Source organism: Sceloporus occidentalis, unplaced genomic scaffold, assembly GCF_023333645.1.
Source record: "Sceloporus occidentalis isolate IW3139 unplaced genomic scaffold, rSceOcc1.0.p SCAF_47, whole genome shotgun sequence".
Taxonomy (NCBI): domain Eukaryota; kingdom Metazoa; phylum Chordata; class Lepidosauria; order Squamata; family Phrynosomatidae; genus Sceloporus; species Sceloporus occidentalis.
Genome location: NW_028317027.1, coordinates 150092 through 177285, shown reverse-complemented (window position 1 = coordinate 177285; position 27194 = coordinate 150092).

Here is a 27194-nt window from a genome sequence, read left to right as displayed (position 1 = left end):
ATCACAGTAAAGATCATTGGGTTCAGGAAAAGACTGAACAGGACATACAGACACTAAAGGAGGACAGAGCGTAAATGAAAAACCATAATGGGTTCAAACGTGAAAAGGAAAACAGTTTAACGAGGGACAGAGAGATGAGTGTAGAGGAGGGAGTTCAGTGCATACATGAAAAACCCTAATGGGTTCAAGCCTGGGAAGGAAGAACTTCGACGTGGGACAGAAAAAAGAGGGTAGAGGAGGGAGGTCTTCGTGGGACAAAATGAAACATGGAGTTTGGAAACTACAATGTAGGGTTAATTTAGGGGCAGTTATGGTTGTTGGGGTGTTTAGGGTTAATTTAGGGGCAGTTATGGTTGATGGGGTGTTTAGGGTTAATTTAGGGGCAGTTATGGTTGATGGGGTGTTTAGGGTTAATTTAGGAGCAGTTATGGTCAATGGGATATTTAGGGCTAATTTAGGGGCAGTTATGGTTGATGGGGTCTTTAGGGTAAATTTAGGTGCAGTTATGGTTGGGGTTAATTTCATGCTGAGGGCTGAGGGTTAATTTAATAAGGTTAATTTAAGGTGCAGTTAGAGGTAAAGGGGGGCAAATTAAGGGGAATCTAAATCCTGGGGGCAGTGAAGATTAACCCAGTACTTATTTATAAAAGTATTGTGTCAGTGAGGTGAGGCAAGCCTGGGGCAGATGTTCATATCTGGGGGGGCAGGTTGGAAAATAAAAACAAAATATTTTTCTCAATCATAGCTTTTATTTAAAAAAATAGTTTACATAGTTTACATGAATTACCATTTACTGGTAAAACTTTTTTCCTACAGGGTCATCTTATATTCAGGCTTTTACTCCCCCCCCCCTAAATTAATATTCAGATGGGGAGGGTCGTCTTATAATCGAGCAAATATGGTAATTTAGGAGCAGTTATGGTTAATTGGGTGTTTAGGGTTAATTTAGGGGCAGTTATGGTTGTTGGGGTGTTTAGGGTTAATTTAGGGGCAGTTATGGTTGATGGGGTGTTTAGGGTTAATTTAGGGGCAGTTATGGTTGATGGGGTGTTTAGGGTTAATTTAGGGGCAGTTACGGTTAATGGGGTGTTTAGGGTTAATTTAGGAGCAGTTATGGCCAATGGGATATTTAGGGCTAATTTAGGGGCAGTTATGGTTGATGGGGTCTTTAGGGTAAATTTAGGTGCAGTTATGGTTGGGGTTAATTTCATGCTGAGGGTTAATTTAATAAGGTTAATTTAAGGTGCAGTTAGAGGTAAAGGGGGGCAAATTAAGGGGAATCTAAATCCTGGGGGCAGTGAAGATTAACCCAGTACTTATTTATAAAAGTATTGTGTCAGTGAGGTGAGGCAAGCTTGTGGCAGATGTGCATAACTGGGGGGGCAGGTTGGAAAATAAAAACAAAATATTTTTCTCAATCATAGCTTTTATTTAAAAAAACAGTTTACATAGTTTACATGAATTAACATTTACTGGTAAAACTTTTTTTCCTATAGGGTTGTCTTATATTCAGGCTTTTACTTTTTTCCCTAAATTAATATTCAGATTTGGGGGGGGGTCGTCTTATAATCGAGCAAATACGGTAATTTAGGGGCAGTTATGGTTAATGGGGTGTTTAGGGTTAATTTAGGGGCAGTTATGGTTGATGGTGTGTTTAGGATTAATTTAGGGGCAGTTATGGTTAATGGGATATTTAGGGTTAATTTAGGGGCAGTTATGGTTAGGGTTAATTTCATACTGAGGACTGAGGGTTAATTTAATTAATTTAATAAGGTTAACTTAAGGTGCAGTTAGAGGTAAAGGGGGGGGGGCAAATTAAGGGGAATCTAAATCCGGGGGGCAGTGAAGATTAACCCAGTACTTATTTATAAAAGTATTGTGTCAGTGTGCTGTGTCAACGAGTCTGAATATATGAGGGCACTATGGCATATCTGGGGGTATAAGGCATATGTGGGGAGGACGGAGTGACATATCTAGGGGTTTAAGTCATACTGGGGTATAAGTAATATCAGGGGGCACTGTGGCATATCAGGGGGTATAAGGCATATGTGGGGAAGGTGGAGTGGCATATCTGGGGGTATGTAGCATATCTGGAGGCAGTGTGGAAAGCCTGGGCTCAATTGTTCATAACTGGGGGGCAGGTTGGGAATAAAAACAAGAAATACATTTTTATCAAAGTTTTTTTTTATTCTGCCGGTTTTTTTTTTTTAACATCCTGTTTATTAAATTATTTTTAATAAATGAAAATTTTACAATATTTTTTTTTGTCCGATTAATCGAAAAAATAAATCGTTAGTTGCAGCCCTACAGACAGACAACTGGGAGAGGGGGTGCAAGCAGACCAGCTAGTATAACGGGGCCACAGCCAGGGGCAATTGGGCAACTATCTGGCTACAGATCAATACGGCAGAGGCAGGTATATCAGCAGAAATCTTCCTGGCAACAGCAGATATCTCACCTAACGCACCGGGCCAAGTCGGGCAGGGACAGGTACCGCACCGAGGCAGATCCGGTAGGGGCAGGTACCTCACCGGGGGAGATCCGGCAGGGGCAGGTACCTCACCGGGGCAAGTCAGGCGTTTTCCCCTCGCAGGCCTCAGGCTGACCTTCTCCGGCTGCCATCCTTTCAGCGGCTGAAAGCAGTGCCAGTTACATCACAAGGGCACCACCCATTGTGATGACACGCCCATCACTAGGGTTACCAAGCAGCAGCTCCTGCTATAGCCATTTGGACAGCGCCCCCCGCCGTCGCAGCAGGCAGTCACGAGCTCCGCCTCCGGTTTCCATGGTTAAAGGATCTTCGTAAACGGTGAAAGACACTGTGACAGAGAATGTGCCCCGGCCTGGGCGTGGCCTATACACAAAACGAAGGTATTAACGAACTACTGTGCATACACTCTCAATGTATAACGTTGTATATAGCTCTCTCTTAATGCACGGTTAGCCTGGCCAGACCCTCTCCTCAAATCCCTGTGCATCCATGATGTCCCTCTTTCTTCCTCTGATCCTCTCCCTCTTTCCTTGATGCCCCTCCTCCCCTCAATACCCTTCTTCTCCTCTTAACCCCTCTTTCCTCACCCTAAGCCCACTGTCCTACTTTGAACCACCTTTTTCCTCCCCAATGGCCGCCCCTCTCCTCCTTTAAACCCCCTCTCTCTTCCCCTGATGCCCCCGCACCAGGGCAAGTGGGGCAGGGGCAGGTACCTCACCAGGGCAGGCACCCCTCCCAGGCAGATCCGGCAGGGGCAGGTACCTCACTGGGGTAGATCCGGCAGGGGCAGGTACTTCACCGGGGCAAATCAGGTGTTTTTTCGTCTCTCAGACCTCAGGTTGACTTTCTCCGGCTGCCATTTTTCCAATGGCTGAAAGCAGTGCCAGTTACATCACAAGGGCACCACCCATTGTGATGACACACCCATCACTAGCGTTACCAAGCAGCAGCTCCTGCTATAGCCATTTGGACAGCGCCCCCACCGTTGCAGCAGGCAGTCACGAGCTCCGCCTCCGCTTTCCATGGTTAAGGATCTTCGTAAACGGTGAAAGACACAGTGACAGAGCATGTGCCCCGGCCTGGGCGTGGCCTATACACAAAACGAAGGTATTAACGAACTACTGTGCATACACTCTCAATGTATAACGTTGTATATAGCTCTCTCTTAATGCACGGTTAGCCTGGCCAGACCCTCTCCCCAAATCCCTGTGCATCCATGATGTCCCTCTTTCTTCCTCTGATCCTCTCCCTCTTTCCTTGATGCCCCTCCTCCCCTCAATACCCTTCTTCTCCTCTTAACCCCTCTTTCCTCACCCTAAGCCCACTGTCCTACTTTGAACCGCCTTTTCCTCCCCAATGGCCGCCCCTCTCCTCCTTTAAACCCCCTCTTTCCTTCCCCAGTGCCCCTCTCTCTTCCCCTGATGCCCCCGCACCAGGGCAAGTGGGGCAGGGGCAGGTACCTCACCAGGGCAGGCACCCCCCCCAGGCAGATCCGGCAGGGGCAGGTACCTCACTGGGGTAGATCCGGCAGGGGCAGGTACTTCACCGGGGCAAATCAGGTGTTTTTTCGTCTCTCAGACCTCAGGTTGACTTTCTCCGGCTGCCATTTTTCCAATGGCTGAAAGCAGTGCCAGTTACATCACAAGGGCACCACCCATTGTGATGACACACCCATCACTAGCGTTACCAAGCAGCAGCTCCTGCTATAGCCATTTGGACAGCGCCCCCACCGTTGCAGCAGGCAGTCACGAGCTCCGCCTCCGCTTTCCATGGTTAAGGATCTTCGTAAACGGTGAAAGACACAGTGACAGAGCATACGCAGTGTGCCCCGGCCTGGGCGTGGCCTATACACAAAACAAAGGTATTAACGAACTACTGTGCATACACTCTCAATGTATCACATTGTATATAGCTCTCTCTCAATCCACGGTTAGTCTGGCCAGACCCTCTCCCCAAATCCCTGTGCACCCCTTCACCATCGTGATGTCTCTATTTCTTCCTCTCCCTCTTTCCCTGATGCCCCTCTCTCCTCCCCCCAATACCCTTCTTCTCCTCTTAACCCCCTCTTTCCTCCCCCCTAAGCCCACTGTCCTACTTTGAACCCTCTTTTCCTCCCCCCAATGGCCACTCTCTCTTCCCCTGATGCCCCCTCTCTTCTCCCCTGATGCCCCTCTTTTCTAGGAGGTCAGAATGTTTGCTGGGTATGAGGGTATCGCAGTGTTCTACAGCCCTAAAAGCCCCGATAATGTGTATAGAAACGGCAGGAAATTACTTTATACTTCAAACAATCTAAATAAAACAAAAATTATATGAAATATTATGTGGATGGGTGTGATCAGGAGCAGATATACATACAATATATAACACAACACCCTATATACACAATATAACACCCTATACATACACATATACACGCTGTAACACCCTATAGACACATGTACACGCTGTTACACCCTATATACCCGCTATAACGCCTGTGACAAACCCTGTAGCATGAGGGCCATAAATGCCACAGGGGTCTTAAGCACAGTCCTCTAGGGCAATAAGTCAGGAACACCAGCCTGTAGCAAAACCGGTGCTTTACTTCTTAACTGCTCAAACCCCAAAACCAAATTGTAAAAAGAAAAACCTAGCTCCCAATTTGAGCCTTCTCTAACTACACTATGCTGTCCCAGACTGGCCAGCCTAAACACCCGCTAACAAGTGATGGGAAATTTGGATCAGTAAAGTGAATCGGATCATTTCGAGTTGTTCATTGAAATGATCCGTTTCATGATCCGTTTCTCCGGATCACTCACAGGAGTTACTATTTCCCAGTCCCTCCCTTCAGTCACACTGACAATTGTCCCCGCCCCTTTCATTAGAGTCTATGAATCCTCCTGCCTGCCTACTCTGGTGATGTCACGCAAGGCAGAGAGTCGTTCAGAGAATCCTTCAGAGATTCGAATCCTTCAGAGAATGATTCAGAGAATCTCACTGACACCATATGTTTAGAAATAAATACAGGATTAATCTTCACTGCCCCCAGGATTTAGATTCCCCTTAGTTTGCCCCCCTTTACCTCTAACTGCACCTTAAGTTAACTTTATTTAATTAATTAAATTAACCCTCAGTCTTCAGCATTAAATTAACCCTAAAGACTCCATTAACCTTAACTGCCCCTAAATTAACCCTAAAGACCCCATTAACATAACTGCCCCTAAATTAACTCTAAACACCCCATCAACCATAACTGCCCCTAAATTAACCCTAAACACCCCATCAACCACAACTGCCCCTATATTAACACTTAAGACCCCATCAACCATACCAATTTATTATGTAATTTATCTGGAGTACATGCAATTAATTTGGGGGCCGTTATGGCTAATGGGGTGTTTAGGGTTAATTTTAGGGGCAGTTATGGTTGATGGGGGGTTTAGGGTTAATTTAGGGGCATTTATGGTTGATGGGGTTGTTAGGGTTAATTTAGGGGAAGTTATGGTTGATGGGGTCGTTAGTGTTAATTTAGGGGCAGTTATGGTTAATGGGGTCTTTAGGGTTAATTTCATGCTGAGGAGTGAGGGTTAATTTAATTTGATAAAGTTAACTTAAGGTGCCGTTAGAAGTAAAGGGGGGCAAACTAAGGGAAGTCTAAATCCTGGGGGGGCAGTGAAGATTATTAATGTATTTATAACATTATTGTGTCAGTGAGATTCTCTGAAGGATTCAAATCTCTGAAGGATTCAAATCTCTGAATGACTCACTGAATCTATGAGTCATAGTTCCTCTGTGAATTAATGAGCTGTAACCTGATCCCAGAGTCTGTGTCTGAGTGCTGTGCAGATGACTCTAGGATCAGGTTACAACTGCATGATTCACAGACTGAACTGTTACAAATGACTTGTTCAGTCTACTGAACCGATTCACCCGGATCACTGAAAAGAATTGGATCAAAAGAACGATTCGTTCATGATCCGGACATCACTACCGCTAACTTGATCTCCCCACCAGACCCAGCTAAGCCAGGCTCTGGAAAACCTCCTCCAGACAGCACACAGGTCAAGGCAGGTATTGCCTCACTTGGCTCAGGGATGATCTTCTTCAGGGCCTCTCCTTGCCCTGGGAGTATAGGGAAACTTCCTCTTTCCCCAACAGTCTCCCTGATTATCAGGCTCCAGGGGTTTTTAATGCCCAGCACCTGTACCTGATGCCGACCCCACAGGAATCCCAGACCAGATCCAGCAGACTTCTAGCTTCCTGGAAAAGCCAGCATGGATTTTCCTCAGAATAGGGGAACGGAGCATTGGCCCACCCTGCTCTCCAATTGCTTCACCCCAGGAACCCATATTTACAATCTGGATAGCACCTGTACCCAAATGCCAAACTAAGCATCTCCCTGGGGTTTACACTAAGGGCCACACACCCTACACACACATATACACAATGTAACACCCTATAAACACATATACATACACACACATGCTTTTTAAACACTTTACAAATACATACACACACTGTAACACCTTACACATATGTACACACTTTAACACCATATACACACGTACATACAAACACGCACACATACACATTCTCTCTAAACACTCAACACATACATACATACACTGCAATACCTAAAACATACACATAGATACATACACACACATATACCGACATGCATGCACACAACACACCCTCTCTAAACACTATACACATACATACATACACTTAACTGTGTGTAAAAAAAAGTTGTAATATTTCTGTTAATCTCTGTGGTTCTCATTTGATCTATACCTGTGATGCGGGGCTTGCACATGTTATTCAGTTGATCTCTATGTTCCCATGTGGTTCTCATTTGATCTAAACATGTGATGCAGGGTTTGCACATGTTATTCTGTTGATCTCTATGTTTCCATGTGATTCTCATTTGATCTATACCTGTAATGCGGGATTTGCACGTTTTATTCAGTTGATCTCTGTGTTTCCATGTGGTTCTCATTTGAGCTATACCTGTGATGCGGGGCTTGCACGTGTTTTTCAGTTGATCTCCCATGTTTCCATGTGGTTCTCATTTGATCTATACATGTGATCCGGGGTTTGCACATGTTTTTCAGTTGGTCTGTATGTTTTCTATTTTGTGTGAACAATACATAAAAATTTTTTAAATGGTCCCCAAACCAGTTCAGTCTCTGACCAATCAGCAGCACTCGCGATATATAAATGGAGCATTGCGTTCATTGAGAACATGAGGCATCCATTTAAAAAAAACAAACAAGGAATTCTCTCTTGATCGAGCAAGACTTGGGGGAACTTGAATGGTGGTTCCCAAGGACTGCCTTGGGTGAGAGGCATTCCCCTGCACCGTTCACAGCAATCCAGCCTGCTACTGCATAATTTTTATTTATTTTTTATTTTTTTTAATATTGTTTTTATAATTTTATTAATAATATATTTAGTTTTAACTTTATGGAGGCTGCTGATCGGTCTCATGAAGTTTGATGCTTTTTCATCAAACATCATGAAGGTTTTAACAGATGAAAACTACTGTAGGGCAGTACACCATGATACTTGCACATCTCCAAAACCATTATAGTGTTTGTTTATGAGACATTTGTACTTTATGACTTGCCAAAGTTTTTTGCATATTTTAAGCTAAAAAATGTTTTTGGACTGGTGAAATACAGCTTAGAAAAATATTTTGAACAATAACGGGTTACTAGAAATATTATAAAATTAACTATGGTTTAGTAAATCATTTTGAAAATTTTTAGCTCTAATATTTATTGGATAGCTACACATGTATTTGCCTGTTTATTATTTACTGTGAAGATGATTTATGTGTTTTAACCCCTTAAAGACGACTGTTTCTTACTTGTACTACATTTTGGATCTTAACGTTTTTCAGTGTTGCTGTAATTTTCTTCTTTCTCATTTTGTGCACCCACACACATTATGTATTGGGTTTTTTTCAGGACAAACATATAAAAATAAAATATAAAATATAAAATATGGTGATTTTTTTGTTAAAAATGACTTTTTCTCAATTTTTAACCCCTTAAAGACCGGGCTCAATTTTTCCTTTTTGTACCCTGTGAGACCGAGGCTGTTCTAACACTTTTGCGGTGGTTGTGTTCAGCTGTAATTTTCTCCTCACCCATTTAGTGTACCCACACATGTTATATATTGTTTTTTTCAGCGAAAGATGGGCTTTCTTCTACCATATGTTTTGATCATATCATCTTATTTACTATAGAAAAAATAATTAAACATGGTGAAAATTTGAAAAAAAACCCCACCTTTTATGACTTTTCTTTGAAAAATATTTTACTCACCTACAAAAGGAAGTAAAAAAACTAGCTAAATAGATTCTACTATTTGTCCTGAGTTTAGAAATACCCAATGTTTTTATGTTTTTTGCTGTTTTTTGTAAGTTATTGGGCAATAAGTACAAGTAGCGTTTTATGCTGGTATTTTAACCCTTTTATGCATGAGATTCTACCACCTGCCTTTGCCAAAATTTAATTTTGTATTTTTTTCCACACAAATTGTACTTCAGGAATGAATTCATAGCTCTTGGTATGCGTCACTATCAAACAACCCCCCAATGTGTGTTCAGTAACATCTCCCAAGTGCAGTGATACCCCACATGCATGGGTTTGTCGGGTTGTTTGAGATTTAAAATCCCACATTTGGGAAGTGCGCTTTTTTTCTCTATTTTGGTCAGTCTGTACCTATGCCCTATCTTTGAGCTCGGCCACTCCAATTTAACCCATCAAGCCATTTTTTATTAAATTAGACACCCCTTGGGTATTTGAAGTGCTTTTATTTTAACTCTTTCTATGTTGAGATTTTTTTAGAAATGTATTTATTTATTTTTTAATTTATTTATTTATTTTACACATTTTGCTGGTACTGGATGGTTCCTCTGGTGACATCACTGCATAATTATTTTTAAATGTTAGCACACTTTTTTTTTTTAGCATTTTTTTTCCATAATTTTTTTTTTTTATATTTTACTAATCACATTGTGATTAGAAAGCTGGGCTCCATTGACTTGCATGGTTGAATGCAGTACCTGGAGACCATCTAGCGAACCTTTTCAACTTGATTGTTTTTTTTACAGGGCGGCCGCCATTTAGCGGATGGCGAAGATCACTTGCAGCTGCGGTCACAGCCCGTCCTGGGGTAAGTGTTTGGTGTCGCTGAATGCCTCCAGATCGAGGCATTCCAGCGACACCATTGAAGTTTAGGAGGTGATCGTTGATCGCCTCCTAAACTCTTTTTAAACGGGCATCCGCCGCCATACAATGTATGGCGGATGTTGACGCCCTGGGGAGAGGCCAGACATGGCCCCTGATGCCGATCTCGGCATTACTGAATGCCTCGGCATTAATTAAATAAGCTTAGAAAGTTATCATCGATCACTTTCTTCACTTAAATGGCGTTTTAAGCGAAGAAAGTGATCGTTGATAACTTTCTAAGCTTATTTAATTTTTTGACGGTTCAGGACCGTCAAAGGTCGTTAAGTGACCGTTTTTCCGTGACGGTCCTGAACCAGCAAAGGTCATTAAGGGGTTAAAAAAAATATTTTGCTCATCTGCAAAAACTAATGAAAAACCTGCTAAATGGATTCTACTATTTGTCCTGAGTTTAGAAATACCCAATGTTTTTATGTTTTTTTGCTTTTTTCTGCACGTTATTGGGCAATATATACCACTAGCGTTTTGCTATTTCAAAACCATTTTTTCCCCAAAGCTGGTCATTCTGCCCCATGTGCTATTTCAGATATCTTTGCAGCCGGCCAATGAAATTTACCCCATTAAACCATATATTTTTAAAAACTAGACACCCTGAGGTATTTGAAATGCTGGTATTTTAACCCTTTCCATGCACTAATTTTACATGCAATAATTTTTAAACATTTCTTTACATTTTTTTTTCTTTAACTAATCGCACTGATCAGTGAGCTGGGCTCCATTGACCTTGCATGGTTGAATGCAGTACCTGCATTCAACCTGCAGGAGGAGCTTGAGACTTCTCAAGAGGGTCTGGAAACTCATTCATTTTTCTATTGTTGTGAGTGGGGGCAACGTCATTTACATGATGGCGCTTGTGGTTGCTCTTCGGAGCAATCACAAGGCTATCGAGGTGGGGGGGTTGTGTTGCTACATGCCTCGATATCTAGGCATGTCACCAGAATCAGGAATCAGCACTCTTGATAAAGACCTCATTGTGAGGTCGAAACGTTGTTGTCCGTTTCCTTCAATAAATCTGTCTGATGGAACCCTTGAGTGCCTGGAGCCTTTTTCTATTTCGATATCTAGGCATGTCAGCAACACCATTTATGCTTTGGAAGCGATTCCGATTGCTTCCTAAGTTGTTTTAGCCTGCCCCTGCCGCGATCTTTGATGACCGGTGCGGCGGCGGCGGCCATTTTTCTTGTGGGGAGGGCTTTAGAATTTAGAAAATACAATATAGTACAAAGAGGAGAAAAGGACAGGAAGATGTGTTGCAATAAATATAGTCGGGATCAGGAGTAAACACTGAACAGGACATTAGAGGAGGGCAGAGCATAAATGAAAAGACATAATGGTTTCAAAGCTGGAAGGGAAGAAATTTGACGTGGGACAGAGAGAAGGGTAGAGGAGGAAGGTCTACACAGGACAAAAATAATTATGGAGTTTAGAAACCAGAATGCAGAAAGAGAATGAAATGAAGACAAGACGTGTCGCAGTAAAGATCGTTGGGGTCAGAAGGAAAGACTGAACAGGAAGAAAAGACTGAACAGGAAACAGGAGAAAAACTGGCTGAGTAGACCCGCAAATATCGGGTATGACAGAACAAAATCAGCAGGGAGAAAACAAGGTCAGGCAAGCCGGGTAAATGTTCAGAGAATCAGATGTTCATGGAGCCAAATAAGGAATCAAACACTAGGTGAAACAAGCTGGGTTAAAAGTCCAACAAAATAACAATGGAGCAAGAACAAGGTATACACCAACCAAGGGTAACTGTCTAGAAATGGATAGGGTTTAAATACTGGACTTCTGAGGTTAGCTGAGGTAAAAGCGGCAAGTATTGGCAGCCTCCTGGCTTCAGTGACGTCACAGATGCGACCCGCAAGCTCCCGTGATCAGATGACCACGCTTCGCATGCTGCTGTGATGATGTGGCCGCGCCCCACAAACCATTTGCTTCTACTCTCCAGCTGGGTAGGAGGCAGTCTGACGACGTCGGACGTTGTTCCTGCGCAGGTAAGTCCATGCAGGCCTCAAGCCTAGGAAAGGAAAAGATTTCAACAAGGGACAGAGAGAAGAGGGTAGAGGAGGGAGGCCTACACAGGACAAAAGAATCATGGAGTTTGGAAACCACAATGCAGAAAGACAATTGAAGTTAAATGAAGATGAGAAGACATGTCACAGTAAAGATCTTTAGGTTCAGGAGGACAGACTGAACAGGACATCCAGACAGAGAAGGACAGAGTATAAATAAAAACCCATAATGGGTTCAAACGTGCAAAAGTAAAAAAGTTCAACGAGGGACAGAGAGAAGAGTGTAGAGGAGGGTGGACAGTGCATAGATGAAAAACCATAATGGGTTCAAGCCTGGGAAGGGAAGAACTTCGACGTGGGACAGAGAAAAGAGGGTAGAGGAGGGAGGTCTACGTGGGACAAAATGAAACATGGAGTTTGGAAACCACAATGCAGTAGAAGAATGAAATGAAGACAAGAAGACGTGTCGCAGTAAATATCTTAAGGTTAATGAGGAAAGACTGAACAGGATATTCAGACATTTGAGGAGGACAAAGCATAAATGAAGGACAAAAATGGTTTCAAACGTGTAAAAGGAAAACAGATTAATGAGGGACAGAGAGATGAGTGTAGAGGAGGGAAGACAGTGCATAGATGAAAAACCGTAATGGGTTGGCGCCTGGGAAGGGAAGAACTTCGACGTGGGACAGAGAAAACAGGGTAGAGGAGGGAGGTCTACGTGGGACAAAAAGAATCATCGAGTTTAAAAACTACAATGTAGTAAAAGAATGAAATGAAGACAAGAAGACAAATCACAGTAAAGATCATCGGGTTCAGGAGAAAGACTGAACAGGACTACCAGACGCTAAAGGAGGACAGAGCATAAACGAAAAACCATAATGGGTTCAAGCCTGGGAAGGGAAGAAATTCAGCGTGGGACAGAGAAATGAGGATAGAGGAGGGAGGTCTACGTGGGACAAAAAGAATCTACAATATAGTACAAGAATGAAATGAAGACAGGAAGACATATCACAGTAAAGATCATCGGGTTCAGGAAAAGACTGAACAGGACATACAGACACTAATGGAGGACAGAGCGTAAATGAAAAACCATAATGGGTTCAAACGTGGAAAAGGAAAACAGTTTAACGAGGGACAGAGAGATGAGTGTAGAGGAGGGAGGACAGTGCATACATGAAAAACCATAATGGTTTCAAGCCTGGGAAGGAAGAACTTTGACGTGGGACAGAAAAAAGAGGGTAGAGGAGGGAGGTCTACGTGGGACAAAAAGAATCATCGAGTTTAAAAACTACAATGTAGTAAAAAAATGAAATGAAGACAAGAAGACAAATCACAGTAAAGATCATCGGGTTCAGGAGAAAGACTGAACGGGACTACCAGACGCTAAAGGAGGACAGAGCATAAACGAAAAACCATAATGGGTTCAAGCCTGGGAAGGAAGAACTTCGACGTGGGACAGAAAAAAAGAGGGTAGAGGAGGGAGGTCTACGTGGGACAAAAAGAATCATTGAGTTTAAAAACTACAATGTAGTAAAAGAATGAAATGAAGACAAGAAGACAAATCACAGTAAAGATCATCGGGTTCAGGAGAAAGACTGAACAGGACTACCAGACGCTAAAGGAGGACAGAGCATAAACGAAAGACCATAATGGGTTCAAACGTGGAAAAGGAAAACAGTTTAACGAGGGAAAGAGAGATGAGTGTAGAAGAGGGAGGACAGTGCATAGATGAAAAACCATAATGGGGTCAAGCCTGGGAAGGGAAGAAATTCGGCGTGGGACAGAGAAAAGAGGATAGAGGAGGGAGGTCTACGTGGGACAAAAAGAATCATCGAGTTTAAAAACTACAATGTAGTAAAAGAATGAAATGAAGACAAGAAGACAAATCACAGTAAAGATCATCGGGTTCAGGAGAAAGACTGAACAGGACTACCAGACGCTAAAGGAGGACAGAGCATAAACGAAAAACCATAATGGGTTCAAACGTGGAAAAGGAAAACAGTTTAACGAGGGAAAGAGAGATGAGTGTAGAAGAGGGAGGACAGTGCATAGATGAAAAACCATAATGGGGTCAAGCCTGGGAAGGGAAGAAATTCGGCGTGGGACAGAGAAAAGAGGATAGAGGAGGGAGGTCTACGTGGGACAAAAAGAATCTACAATGTAGTACAAGAATGAAATGAAGACAGGAAGACATATCACAGTAAAGATCATCGGGTTCAGGAAAAGACTGAACAGGACATACAGACACTAAAGGAGGACAAAGCGTAAATGAAAAACCATAATGGGTTCAAACGTGGAAAAGGAAAACAGTTTAACGAGGGACAGAGAGATGAGTGTAGAGGAGGGAGGACAGTGCATACATGAAAAACCATAATGGGTTCAAGCCTGGGAAAGAAGAACTTCGACGTGGGACAGAAAGAAGAGGGTAGAGGAGGGAGGTCTACGTGGGACAAAATGAAACATGGAGTTTGGAAACCACAATGCAGTAGAAGAATGAAATGAAGACAAGAAGACGTGTCTTAGTAAATATCTTCAGGTTAAGGAGGAAAGACTGAACAGGATATTCAGACATTTGAGGAGGACAAAGCATAAATGAAGGACCAAAATGGTTTCAAACGTGTAAAAGGAATACAGATTAACGAGGGATAGAGAGATAAGTGTAGAGGAGGGAGAACAGTGCATAGATGAAAAACCGTAATGGATTGGAGCCTGGGAAGGGAAGAACTTCGACGTGGGACAGAGAAAAGTGGGTAGAGGAGGGAGGTCTACGTGGGACAAAAAGAATCATCGAGTTTAAAAACTACAATGTAGTAAAAGAATGAAATGAAGACAAGAAGACAAATCACAGTAAAGATCATCGGGTTCAGGAGAAAGACTGAACAGGACTACCAGACGCTAAAGGAGGACAGAGCATAAACAAAAAACCATAATGGGTTCAAATGTGGAAAAGGAAAACAGTTTAACGAGGGAAAGAGAGATGAGTGTAGAGGAGGGAGGAAAGTGCATAGATGAAAAACCATAATGGGTTCAAGCCTGGGAAGGGAAGAAATTCAGCGTGGGACAGAGAAATGAGGATAGAGGAGGGAGGTCTACGTGGGACAAAAAGAATCTACAATATAGTACAAGCATGAAATAAAGACAGGAAGACATATCACAGTAAAGATCATCGGGTTCAGGAAAAGACTGAACAGGACATACAGACACTAATGGAGGACAGAGCGTAAATGAAAAACCATAATGGGTTCAAACGTGGAAAAGGAAAACAGTTTAACGAGGGACAGAGAGATGAGTGTAGAGGAGGGAGGACAGTGCATACATGAAAAACCATAATGGGTTCAAGCCTGGGAAGGAAGAACTTCGACGTGGGACAGAAAAAAGAGGGTAGAGGAGGGAGGTCTACGTGGGACAAAAAGAATCATCGAGTTTAAAAACTACAATGTAGTAAAAAAATGAAATGAAGACAAGAAGACAAATCACAGTAAAGATCATCGGGTTCAGGAGAAAGACTGAACGGGACTACCAGACGCTAAAGGAGGACACAGCATAAACGAAAAACCATAATGGGTTCAAGCCTGGAAAGGGAAGAAATTCGGCGTGGGACAGAGAAAAGAGGATAGAGGAGGGAGGTCTACGTGGGACAAAAAGAATCTACAATGTACTACAAGAATGAAATGAAGACAGGAAGACATATCACAGTAAAGATCATCGGGTTCAGGAAAAGAATGAACAGGACATACAGACACTAAAGGAGGACAGAGCGTAAATGAAAAACCATAATGGGTTCAAACGTGGAAAAGGAAAACAATTTAACGAGGGACAGAGAGATGAGTGTAGAGGAGGGAGGACAGTGCATACATGAAAAACCATAATGGGTTCAAGCCTGGGAAGGAAGAACTTCGACGTGGGACAGAAAGAAGAGGGTAGAGGAGGGAGGTCTACGTGGGACAAAATGAAACATGGAGTTTGGAAACCACAATGCAGTAGAAGAATGAAATGAAGACAAGAAGACGTGTCTTAGTAAATATCTTCAGGTTAAGGAGGAAAGACTGAACAGGATATTCAGACATTTGAGGAGGACAAAGCATAAATGAAGGACCAAAATGGTTTCAAACGTGTAAAAGGAATACAGATTAACGAGGGACAGAGAGATGAGTGTAGAGGAGGGAGAACAGTGCATAGATGAAAAACCATAATGGATTGGAGCCTGGGAAGGGAAGAACTTCGACGTGGGACAGAGAAAAGAGGGTAGAGGAGGGAGGTCTACGTGGGACAAAAAGAATCATCGAGTTTAAAAACTACAATGTAGTAAAAGAATGAAATGAAGACAAGAAGACAAATCACAGTAAAGATCATCGGGTTCAGGAGAAAGACTGAACAGGACTACCAGACGCTAAAGGAGGACAGAGCGTAAACGAAAAACCATAATGGGTTCAAGCCTGGGAAGGGAAGAAATTTGGCGTGGGACATAGAAAAGAGGATAGAGGAGGGCGGTCTACGTGGGACAAAAAGAATCTACAATGTAGTACAAGAATGAAATGAAGACAGGAAGACATATCACAGTAAAGATCATCGGGTTCATGAGAAAAGACTGAACAGCACATGCAGACACTAAAGGAGGACAGAGCGTAAATGAAAAACCATAATGGATTCAAACGTGGAAAAGGAAAACAGTTTAACGAGGGACAGAGAGATGAGTGTAGAGGAGGGAGGACAGTGCATTGATGAAAAACCATAATGGGTTCAAGCCTGGGAAGGGAAGAACTTCGACGTGGGACAGAGAAAAGAGGGTAGAGGAGGGAGGTCTACGCGGGACAAAATGAAACATGGAGTTTGGAAACCACAATGCAGTACAAGAATGAAATGAAGACAAGAAGACGTGTCGCAGTTAAGATCTTCAGGTCCAGGAGGAAAGACTGAACAGGAAATTCAGACATTTGAGGAGGACAGAGCATAAATGAAAAGCCATAATGGGTTCAAGCCTAGGAAGGGAAGAACTTCTACTTGGGACAGAGAAAAGAGGGTAGAGGAGGGAGGTCTACGCGGGACATAAAGAATCGCGGAGTTTAGAAACTACAATGTAGTACAAGAATGAAGTGAAGACAAGAAGTCGTGTTCCAATAAAGATCTTCAGATTGAGGAGGAAATACTGAATAGGATATCCAGACACTAGAGCAGGCCATAGCATAAATGAAAACCCATATTGGGTTCAAGACTGACAAAGGAAGAAATTCGACTTGGGCCAGATAGAAGAGGGTAGAGGATGGAAGTCTACGCGGGACAAAAAGAACCATGGAGTTTAGAAATCACAATGCAGTAGAAGAACAAAATGAAGACAGGTCGCAGTAAAGATAGAAAGGATCAAGAGGAAAGACTGAAAAGGACATCCAGACATTAAAGGAAGACAGAGCATACATAGAAAACCATAATGGGTACAAGCATGGAAAAAGAAAAAAGTTTCATGAGGGACCAGTAGCGTACCTAGCAGGGGGGGTGTGGGGGAGCAGTCCGCACTGGGTGCCGCTCATCAGAGGGGTGCCACCATGCCTGCACCCCTCCAGAGACGAATAGTAATGTCCGTCTCTAGAGGAGCAGGCTGGTTTGGGGAGATCTGCATTATTGTCAATGTCTGACTCAATGTATAGTGATAGGGATTACGCTGTACCACCGTCATATTTGCCTCAGTATATAATAATAGCGGTTATGCAGTACCACCGTCAATATTTGCCTCAGTATATAATGATAGCAGTAATGCTGTACCACCGTTAATGTTTGCCTCAGTATATAATGATAGCAGTTATGCTGTACCACCGTCAATGTCTGCCTCAGTATATAGTGATAGGTGTTATGCTGTACCCCCGTCAATGTCTGCTTCAGTATATAATGATAACAGTTATGTTGTACCCCCATCAATGTTTGCCTAATGATAGAAACTATGCAGTTTTAAAGTGTGTGTGTGTGGGGGGGGCACATACAGGGTTCACCCCAGGTGCCAAATACTCTAGGTATGCCCCTGTGAGGGACAGAGAGAAGGAGGTAGAGGAGGGAGGCCTACATGGGACAAAATAATATAGAATTTAGAAACTAGAATGTAGTAAAAGGAGGGGAAGAATGCAGAAAGAAAAGTCACAGTAAAGATAGTCAGGATCAGGAGGAAAGACTCAATAGGACATCCAGACATTAGAGGAGGACAGAGCATAAATGAAAAGCCATAATGGGTTCAAAGCCTGGAAAAGGAAAAAAGTTTGACGAGGGACAGAGAGAAGAGGGTAGAGGAAGGAGGCCTACGTGGGACAAAAAAAAAACTACGGAATTTACAAACTACTATGTAGTGCATGAAGGAGAGGAAGAAGTGTTGCAGTAAAGATAGTCAGAATGAGGAAGAAAGAGTGAACAGGACATCCAGACATTAGAGGAGGACAGATCATATTTGAAAAACCATAATGAGTTTGTAACGGTTAGATGAGAGGATCCCAGGGACAGAGACTGGCACAGCAGGACACAGGAGAAAAGCTGGCTGAGTAGCCCAGTAAATATTGCGTACGACAACTGAGCAGGGTAGGGGGCAGCCGACGACGTGGAACCTGGTTCCTGGGCAGGTAAGTCCTTACAAGGTTCACACCTGTGAAAGGAAAGAACTTTGACGTGCGACAGGGAGAAAAGGATAGAGGAGGGAGGTCTTCGCGGGACAAAAAGAATCATGGAGTTTGGAAACCACAATGCAGTAGAAGAAGGAAATGAAGACAGGAAGACGTGTCGCAGTAAAGATCATCAGTTTCAGGAGGAAAGAGTGAACAGGACATCCAGACATTTGAGGAGAACAAAGCATAAAGGAAAAGCCGTAAAGGGTTCAAGCCTGGCAAGGGAAGAACTTCAACGTGGGACAGAGAAAAGAGGGTAGAGGAGGGAGGTCTACGAGGGACAAAAAGAATCATCGAGTTTAAAAACTACAATGTAGTAAAAGAATGAAATGAAGACAGGAAGACATATCACAGTAAAGATCATTGGGTTCAGGAAAAGACTGAACAGGACATACAGACACTAAAGGAGGACAGAGCGTAAATGAAAAACCATAATGGGTTCAAACGTGGAAAAGGAAAACAGTTTAACGAGGGACAGAGAGATGAGTGTAGAGGAGGGAGTTCAGTGCATACATGAAAAACCCTAATGGGTTCAAGCCTGGGAAGCAAGAACTTCGACGTGGGACAGAAAGAAGAGGGTAGAGGAGGGAGGTCTACGTGGGACAAAATGAAACATGGAGTTTGGAAACCACAATGCAGTAGAAGAATGAAATGAAGACAAGAAGACGTGTCTTAGTAAATATCTTCAGGTTAAGGAGGAAAGACTGAACAGGATATTTAGACATTTGAGGAGGACAAAGCATAAATGAAGGACCAAAATGGTTTCAAACGTGTAAAAGGAATACAGATTAACGAGGGACAGAGAGATGAGTGTAGAGGAGGGAGAACAGTGCATAGATGAAAAACCGTAATGGATTGGAGCCTGGGAAGGGAAGAACTTCGACGTGGGACAGAAAAAAGGGGGTAGAGGAGGGAGGTCTACGTGGGACAAAAAGAATCATCGAGTTTAAAAACTACAATGTAGTAAAAGAATGAAATGAAGACAAGAAGACAAATCACAGTAAAGATCATCGGGTTCAGGAGAAAGACTGAACAGGACTACCAGACGCTAAAGGAGGACAGAGCATAAACGAAAAACCATAATGGGTTCAAATGTGGAAAAGGAAAACAGTTTAACGAGGGAAAGAGAGATGAGTGTAGAGGAGGGAGGACAGTGCATAGATGAAAAACCATAATGGGTTCAAGCCTGGGAAGGGAAGAAATTCAGCGTGGGACAGAGAAATGAGGATAGAGGAGGGAGGTCTACGTGGGACAAAAAGAATCTACAATATAGTACAAGAATGAAATGAAGACAGGAAGACATATCACAGTAAAGATCATCGGGTTCAGGAAAAGACTGAACAGGACATACAGACACTAATGGAGGACAGAGCGTAAATGAAAAACCATAATGGGTTCAAACGTGGAAAAGGAAAACAGTTTAACGAGGGACAGAGAGATGAGTGTAGAGGAGGGAGGACAGTGCATACATGAAAAACCATAATGGGTTCAAGCCTGGGAAGGAAGAACTTCGACGTGGGACAGAAAAAAGAGGGTAGAGGAGGGAGGTCTACGCGGGACAAAAAGAATCATCGAGTTTAAAAACTACAATGTAGTAAAAAAATGAAATGAAGACAAGAAGACAAATCACAGTAAAGATCATCGGGTTCAGGAGAAAGACTGAACGGGACTACCAGACGCTAAAGAAGGACAGAGCATAAACGAAAAACCATAATGGGTTCAAGCCTGGAAAGGGAAGAAATTCGGCGTGGGACAGAGAAAAGAGGATAGAGGAGGGAGGTCTACGTGGGACAAAAAGAATCTACAATGTACTACAAGAATGAAATGAAGACAGGAAGACATATCACAGTAAAGATCATCGGGTTCAGGAAAAGACTGAACAGGACATACAGACACTAAAGGAGGACAGAGCGTAAATGAAAAACCATAATGGGTTCAAACGTGGAAAAGGAAAACAATTTAACGAGGGACAGAGAGATGAGTGTAGAGGAGGGAGGACAGTGCATACATGAAAAACCATAATGGGTTCAAGCCTGGGAAGGAAGAACTTCGACGTGGGACAGAAAAAAAGAGGGTAGAGGAGGGAGGTCTACGTGGGACAAAATGAAACATGGAGTTTGGAAACCACAATGCAGTAGAAGAATGAAATGAAGACAAGAAGACGTGTCTTAGTAAATATCTTCAGGTTAAGGAGGAAAGACTGAACAGGATATTCAGACATTTGAGGAGGACAAAGCATAAATGAAGGACCAAAATGGTTTCAAACGTGTAAACGGAATACAGATTAACGAGAGACAGAGAGATGAGTGTAGAGGAGGGAGAACAGTGCATAGATGAAAAACCGTAATGGATTGGAGCCTGGGAAGGGAAGAACTTCGACGTGGGACAGAGAAAAGTGGGTAGAGGAGGGAGGTCTACGTGGGACAAAAAGAATCATCGAGTTTAAAAACTACAATGTAGTAAAAGAATGAAATGAAGACAAGAAGACAAATCACAGTAAAGATCATAGGGTTCAGGAGAAAGACTGAACAGGACTACCAGACGCTAAAGGAGGACAGAGCATAAACGAAAAACCATAATGGGTTCAAATGTGGAAAAGGAAAACAGTTTAACGAGGGAAAGAGAGATGAGTGTAGAAGAGGGAGGACAGTGCATAGATGAAAAACCATAATGGGTTCAAGCCTGGGAAGGGAAGAAATTCGGCGTGGGACAGAGAAAAGAGGATAGAGGAGGGAGGTCTACGTGGGACAAAAGGAATCTACAATGTAGTACAAGAATGAAATGAAGACAGGAAGACATATCACAGTAAAGATCATTGGGTTCAGGAAAGGACTGAACAGGACATACAGACACTAAAGGAGGACAGAGCGTAAATGAAAAACCATAATGGGTTCAAACGTGGAAAAGGAAAACAGTTTAACGAGGGACAGAGAGATGAGTGTAGAGGAGGGAGGACAGTGCATACATGAAAAACCATAATGGGTTCAAGCCTGGGAAGGAAGAACTTCGACGTGGGACAGAAAAAGAGGGTAGAGGAGGGAGGTCTACGTGGGACAAAATGAAACATGGAGTTTGGAATCCACAATGCAGTAGAATAATGAAATGAAGACATGAAGATGTGTCGCAGTAAATATCTTAAGGTTAAGGAGGAAAGACTGAACAGGATATTCAGACATTTGAGGAGGAGAAAGCATAAATGAAGGACCAAAATGGTTTCAAACGTGTAAAAGGAATACAGATTAACGAGGGACAGAGAGATGAGTGTAGAGGAGGGAGAACAGTGCATAGATGAAAAACCGTAATGGATTGGAGCCTGGGAAGGGAAGAACTTCAACGTGGGACAGAGAAAAGAGGGTAGAGGAGGGAGGTCTACGTGGGACAAAAAGAATCATCGAGTTTAAAAACTACAATGTAGTAAAAGAATGAAATGAAGACAAGAAGACAAATCACAGTAAAGATCATCGGGTTCAGGAGAAAGACTGAACAGGACTACCAGACGCTAAAGGAGGACAGTGCATAGATGAAAAACCATAATGGGTTCAAGCCTGGGAAGGGAAGAACTTCGACATGGGACAGAGAAAAGAGGGTAGAGGAGGGAGGTCTACGCGTGACAAAATGAAACATGGAGTTTGGAAACCATAATGCAGTACAAGAATGAAATGAAGGCAAGAAGACGTGTCGCAGTTAAGATCTTCAGGTTCAGGAGGAAAGACTGAACAGGAAATTCAGACATTTGAGGAGGACAGAGCATAAATGAAAAGCCATAATGGGTTCAAGCCTAGGAAGGGAAGAACTTTGACGTGGGACAGAGAAAAGAGGGTAGAGGAGGGAGGTCTACGCGGGACATAAAGAATCGCGGAGTTTAGAAACTACAATGTAGTACAAGAATGAAATGAAGACAAGAAGTCGTGTTCCAATAAAGATCTTCAGATTTAGGAGGAAATCCTGAATAGGATATCCAGACACTAGAGCAGGCCATAGCATAAATGAAAAGCCATAATGAGTTCAAGACTGACAAAAGAAGAAATTCGACGTGGGACAGAGAGAAGAGGGTAGAGGAAGGAAGTCTACGCGGGACAAAAAGAAACATGGAGTTTAGAAATCACAATGCAGTAGAAGAATAAAATGAAGACAGGAAGACGTGTCGCAGTAAAGATAGAAAGGATCAAGAGGAAAGACTGAAAAGGACATCCAGACATTAAAGGAAGACAGAGCATAAATAGAAAACCATAATGGGTTCAAGCATGGAAAAGGAAAAAAGTTTGATGAGGGACCAGTAGCGTTCCTAGAGGGGGGTGCCGCTCATCAGAACGGTGCCACCATGCCTGCACCCCTCCAGAGACGGACAGAAATGTCCATCTCTAGAGGAGCAGGCTGGTTTGGGGAGATCTGCATTATTGTCAATGTCTGACTCAATATATAGTGATAGGGATTACGCTGTACCACCGTAATATTTGCCTCAGTATATAATAATAGCGGTTATGCAGTACCACCGTCAATGTTTGCCTCAGTATATAATGATAGCAGTAATGCTGTACCACCGTTAATGTTTGCCTCAGTATATAGTGATAGGTGTTATGTTGTACCCCCGTCAATGTTTGCCTAATGATAGAAACTATGCAGTTTTAAAGTGTGTGTGGGGGGGGCACATACAGGATTCGCCCCAGGTGCCAAATACTCTAGGTATGCCCCTGTGAGGGACAGAGAGAAGGAGGTAGAGGAGGGAGGTCTACATGGGACAAAATAATATAAAATTTAGAAGCTAGAATGTAGTAAAAGGAGGGAAAGAAGACAGGAAGAAAAGTCACAGTAAAGATAGTCAGGATCAGGAGGAAAGACTCAATAGGACATCCAGACATTAGAGGAGGACAGAGCATAAATGAAAAGCCATAATAGGTTCAAAGCCTGGAAAAGAAAACCTTTTGACGAGGTACAGAGAGAAGAGGGTAGAGGAGGGAGGCCTACGTGGGACTAAAAAAAATACGGAATTTACAAACTACTATGTAGTGCATGAAGGAGAGGAAGAAGTGTTGCAGTAAAGATAGTCGGAATGAGGAAGAAAGAGTGAACAGGACATCCAGACATTAGAGGAGGACAGATCATAATTGAAAAACCATAATGATTTTGTAACGGTTAGATGAGAGGATCCCAGGGACAGAGACTGGCACAGCAGGACACAGGAGAAAAGCTGGCTGAGTAGCCCAGTAAATATTGCATACGACAACTGATCAGGGTAGGGGGCAGCCGACGACGTGGAACCTGGTTCCTGGGCAGGTAAGTCCTTACAGGGTTCAAGCCTGTGAAAAGAAAAAACTTTGACGTGGGACAGAGAGAATCATGGAGTTTGGAAACCACAATGCAGTACAAGAATGAAATGAAGACAAGAAGACTTGTCACAGTAAAGATCTTCAGGTTCAGGAGGAAAAGACTGGCTGAGTAGACCAGCAAATGTCTTGTATGACAGAACAAAATGAACAGGAAGAAAACAAGGTTAGACAAGCCGTGTAAATAGTCAGAGAATAGGATGTCCGTGGAGCCAAATCAGGAATCAAACACTAGGTCAAACAAGCTGGGTTAACAATCCATCAAAATAACACTGGAGCAAGAACAACGTATACACCAACCAAGAGTAACTGGCTGGAAATGGATAGGGTTTAAATAGTGGACTTCTGGAGTCATCTGAGGTAAAATCCGGCAAGTATGGCCAGTCTGCTGGCTTCAGTGACATCACAGATGCGACCACAAGCTCCTATGCTTATGTGACTGCACCCCGTGGACCATTCACTTCAGCTCTCCAAAAGAAAAGACTATAATGTGGGACAGAGAGAAGAGGGTAGAGGAGGGAGGCCTATGCGGGACAAAAAGAATCATGGAGTTTGGAAACCACAATACAGAAAGAGATTTAAATGAAGACATGAAGATGTGTTGCAGTAAAGATCTTTAGGTTCAGGAGGAAAGACTGAAAAGAACATCCAAACACTAGAGCAGGGCAGAGTATAAATGAAAAACCATAATGGGTTAAAGCTATATGGTTTAGAAACTACAATGTAGCACATGAAGGAGAAGAAGAGAGGAAGACATGTCGCAGTAAAGATAGTAGGAATGAGGAAGAAAGACTGAACATTAGACTGAATTACTGAATGACTGAATTATTTCAGCTTTAATTCACTATATTCCAGTGAGTCAAAAGTTTACATACACGTTATTAGTATTTGGTGGCATTGCTCTTTAATTGATTAATTGGTAGCCTTCCACAAGCTGCTCACAATACTTATCTATAATTTTTGCCAATTCCTCCTATCAGAACTGTTTTGAGGGCTTCTTTGCTCAGACATGCTTTTTCAGTTCAGTCCACACATTTTCTATGGGATTCAGGTCAGGGCTTTGTAATGGCAACTCCAACAATTTCATTTTGTTGTAAACCATAAGACACTGTGTTACAGCTTTGGAGGTATGCTTAGGATTATTGGTGGAAGACCCAGTTGCGACCATGTTTTACCTTTCTAGCTGATGTCTTGAGGTGTTACTTCATTATTTCTAGATAATCCTTGTTTCCTCATTTTCACATTTAGGTTGGCATTTTTCGGAATAAAAGCTTCACCCTCTTTCCTCATAGATTTTTAGGCCATGATTATGTGGGAATCTCTTAATGGTGGATATAGATGCTTTGGTACGTGATACCTCCAACCCCTTCATTAGCTGCTTTGTTGTTGTTTTGGGGTTCAGTTGAACCTCATGGGCCCTGGGATTTAATTTCTTCCTGAGCAATGCAGTGTCTTTGTGGTCCAGTGCTTTTTATATTTCCATAGAATTGCTTGTACAGTTAATGGTGGTACCTACAGTTGTTTTGAAATTGTGGAAGTCCACAATCTTTTTTTCTTAAGTCTTAGGTAGACCCCTTAAATATAGTCGTCTGTGCCAATTAACTCCGAAGTATGACAATTGGCCAATCAGAAGATCCTAAAAAGTAATTACATCAATTTCTAGAATCTTCCGGGCTAAAGACACAGTCAACTTGATGTACGTACATTTTTGACATACTGGCATTCCGATATAATGAACTAAAGCAGAAAGAAAGCTTTCTGTAATTGATTGTTTTTAAATTACCTCTGATGTGAACAGAGTAGATGCTTTAATTTACTTGCCAAAAGGAATATTCCAAAAGGAATACATGGTAACATGAAATGTTGTAAAAAAAAAATTAAATTTGAATGTCTTTAGCCTAGGTGTATGTAACCTTCCAGCTTCAATTGTACCACCCATAATCTCTCTTTCGGACTCAAATTACTCTTTCTTCCTCTGATGTCCTTCTTTGGCAAGAACTCATGTTTGATAGATGTGAGTATATCACAGTGGTCTTAAAGGCCATTAAATTATAAAAACAACAGAAAATATCAAACTTTGTACATACAATGCATTATTCCCTTTCTAAATACCTTATTCAGTTAAACAATGTATCAATAGGTCCAAAATTCACATAAAAGGTCTCTGTACGGCCCCACAGCCTAGCCACATATTTTTCTTTTTTTTTAAATGTAAAATTTCGTTATTGTATGTATTGTTACATTCGAGTGGTAGCTTGCCATTATCAGCAGTAAAAACAATACAGTACAATATCAATGTACAAAGCATAGGTACATAGGTGACAAGCGTGTATAACAATACAATGCCCTCAAAAGGGGAACAATATTCCCACCGTGTGGTCCGTCTGAAGTGCCGTATAGCAAAAGGTAACTAACGAGGAGCCCAGACCTCCAATTTCGTGCGATCAGTAGCTTCATAACTAAGAAAAAATAAATCACCAGCTTCCTAATGGAAGCAGGAATGTCATCGGGGAACATATGGAGTAAAGCCAATTGTGGTGTGAAAGGAAGGTGAGTATGTAACGTGGTTTCTAGGAGATGAAACAACTTTTTCCATAGCTGAGAGATGGGGGACATGACAACCCTTCCAACATAAAGACGAACAAGACGAAAACATATGGGACAGTCTCGTCGGGGTGAGGTACCATCTACAGGTTAACTTTTTTTGCAGCTCAATGTGATTAATACCGTGCGGTACTCCCCGCATTGCTTCCTCTGAATCTAGCCATGTTTCGAGAGGAAAGGTAGAGTTCAATTCTCGTTCCCACGCCAGCATATGAGGAAGTTTGTTTTCCCAAAGGTGAGTTAGAAGAGAAGTATAAAACATTGTAATCATACCTCTAGAGGGGAAGGCTTTAGAACACAACAGAATAATGGGGTCTTGTGAAAAAATATCAATTGTATATGATGCAGATTTAGATGGTAACAAATGTTTGATTTGCAAAAATGTATAACATTCAGAGGGGGATATCACGTAAGTTGAGATGATGTCAGAGAAAGATCGAAGTGAACCCTTAACAAAAAGATCACCCACCCTTAGGGAGAAAGCATCATTCCAACGGCGCAGGTTTAACTCCGGAATTAAAAGTTTGAGAGAGGTAAATGGGGTGGCTTTAGTGATGCGAAGGAGAGCGGGATTATGTTTAGCTAAATGGTTGCAGGTTTGAAATGTGAAAAGTGTGGTGGGAGAAAGTGGCGGTAGCCGTGGTCGACAGTGCGGGCCACAGAGTACAGGTGAGTATATGAGTTTTCATGAGAAACATGATCGACTGTGCCAGAATGGTGACATTATAGTAAGTCAGAATGTCAGGAGACCCCCCCCCCTTAAACCTAGGGGAATAAAATGCTTGTTTGGAGATGTGCGATTTACATGATCGACTGTGCCAGAATGGTGACATTATAGTAAGTCAGAATGTCAGGAGACCCCAACCCCCCCCCCCCCCTTAAACCTAGGG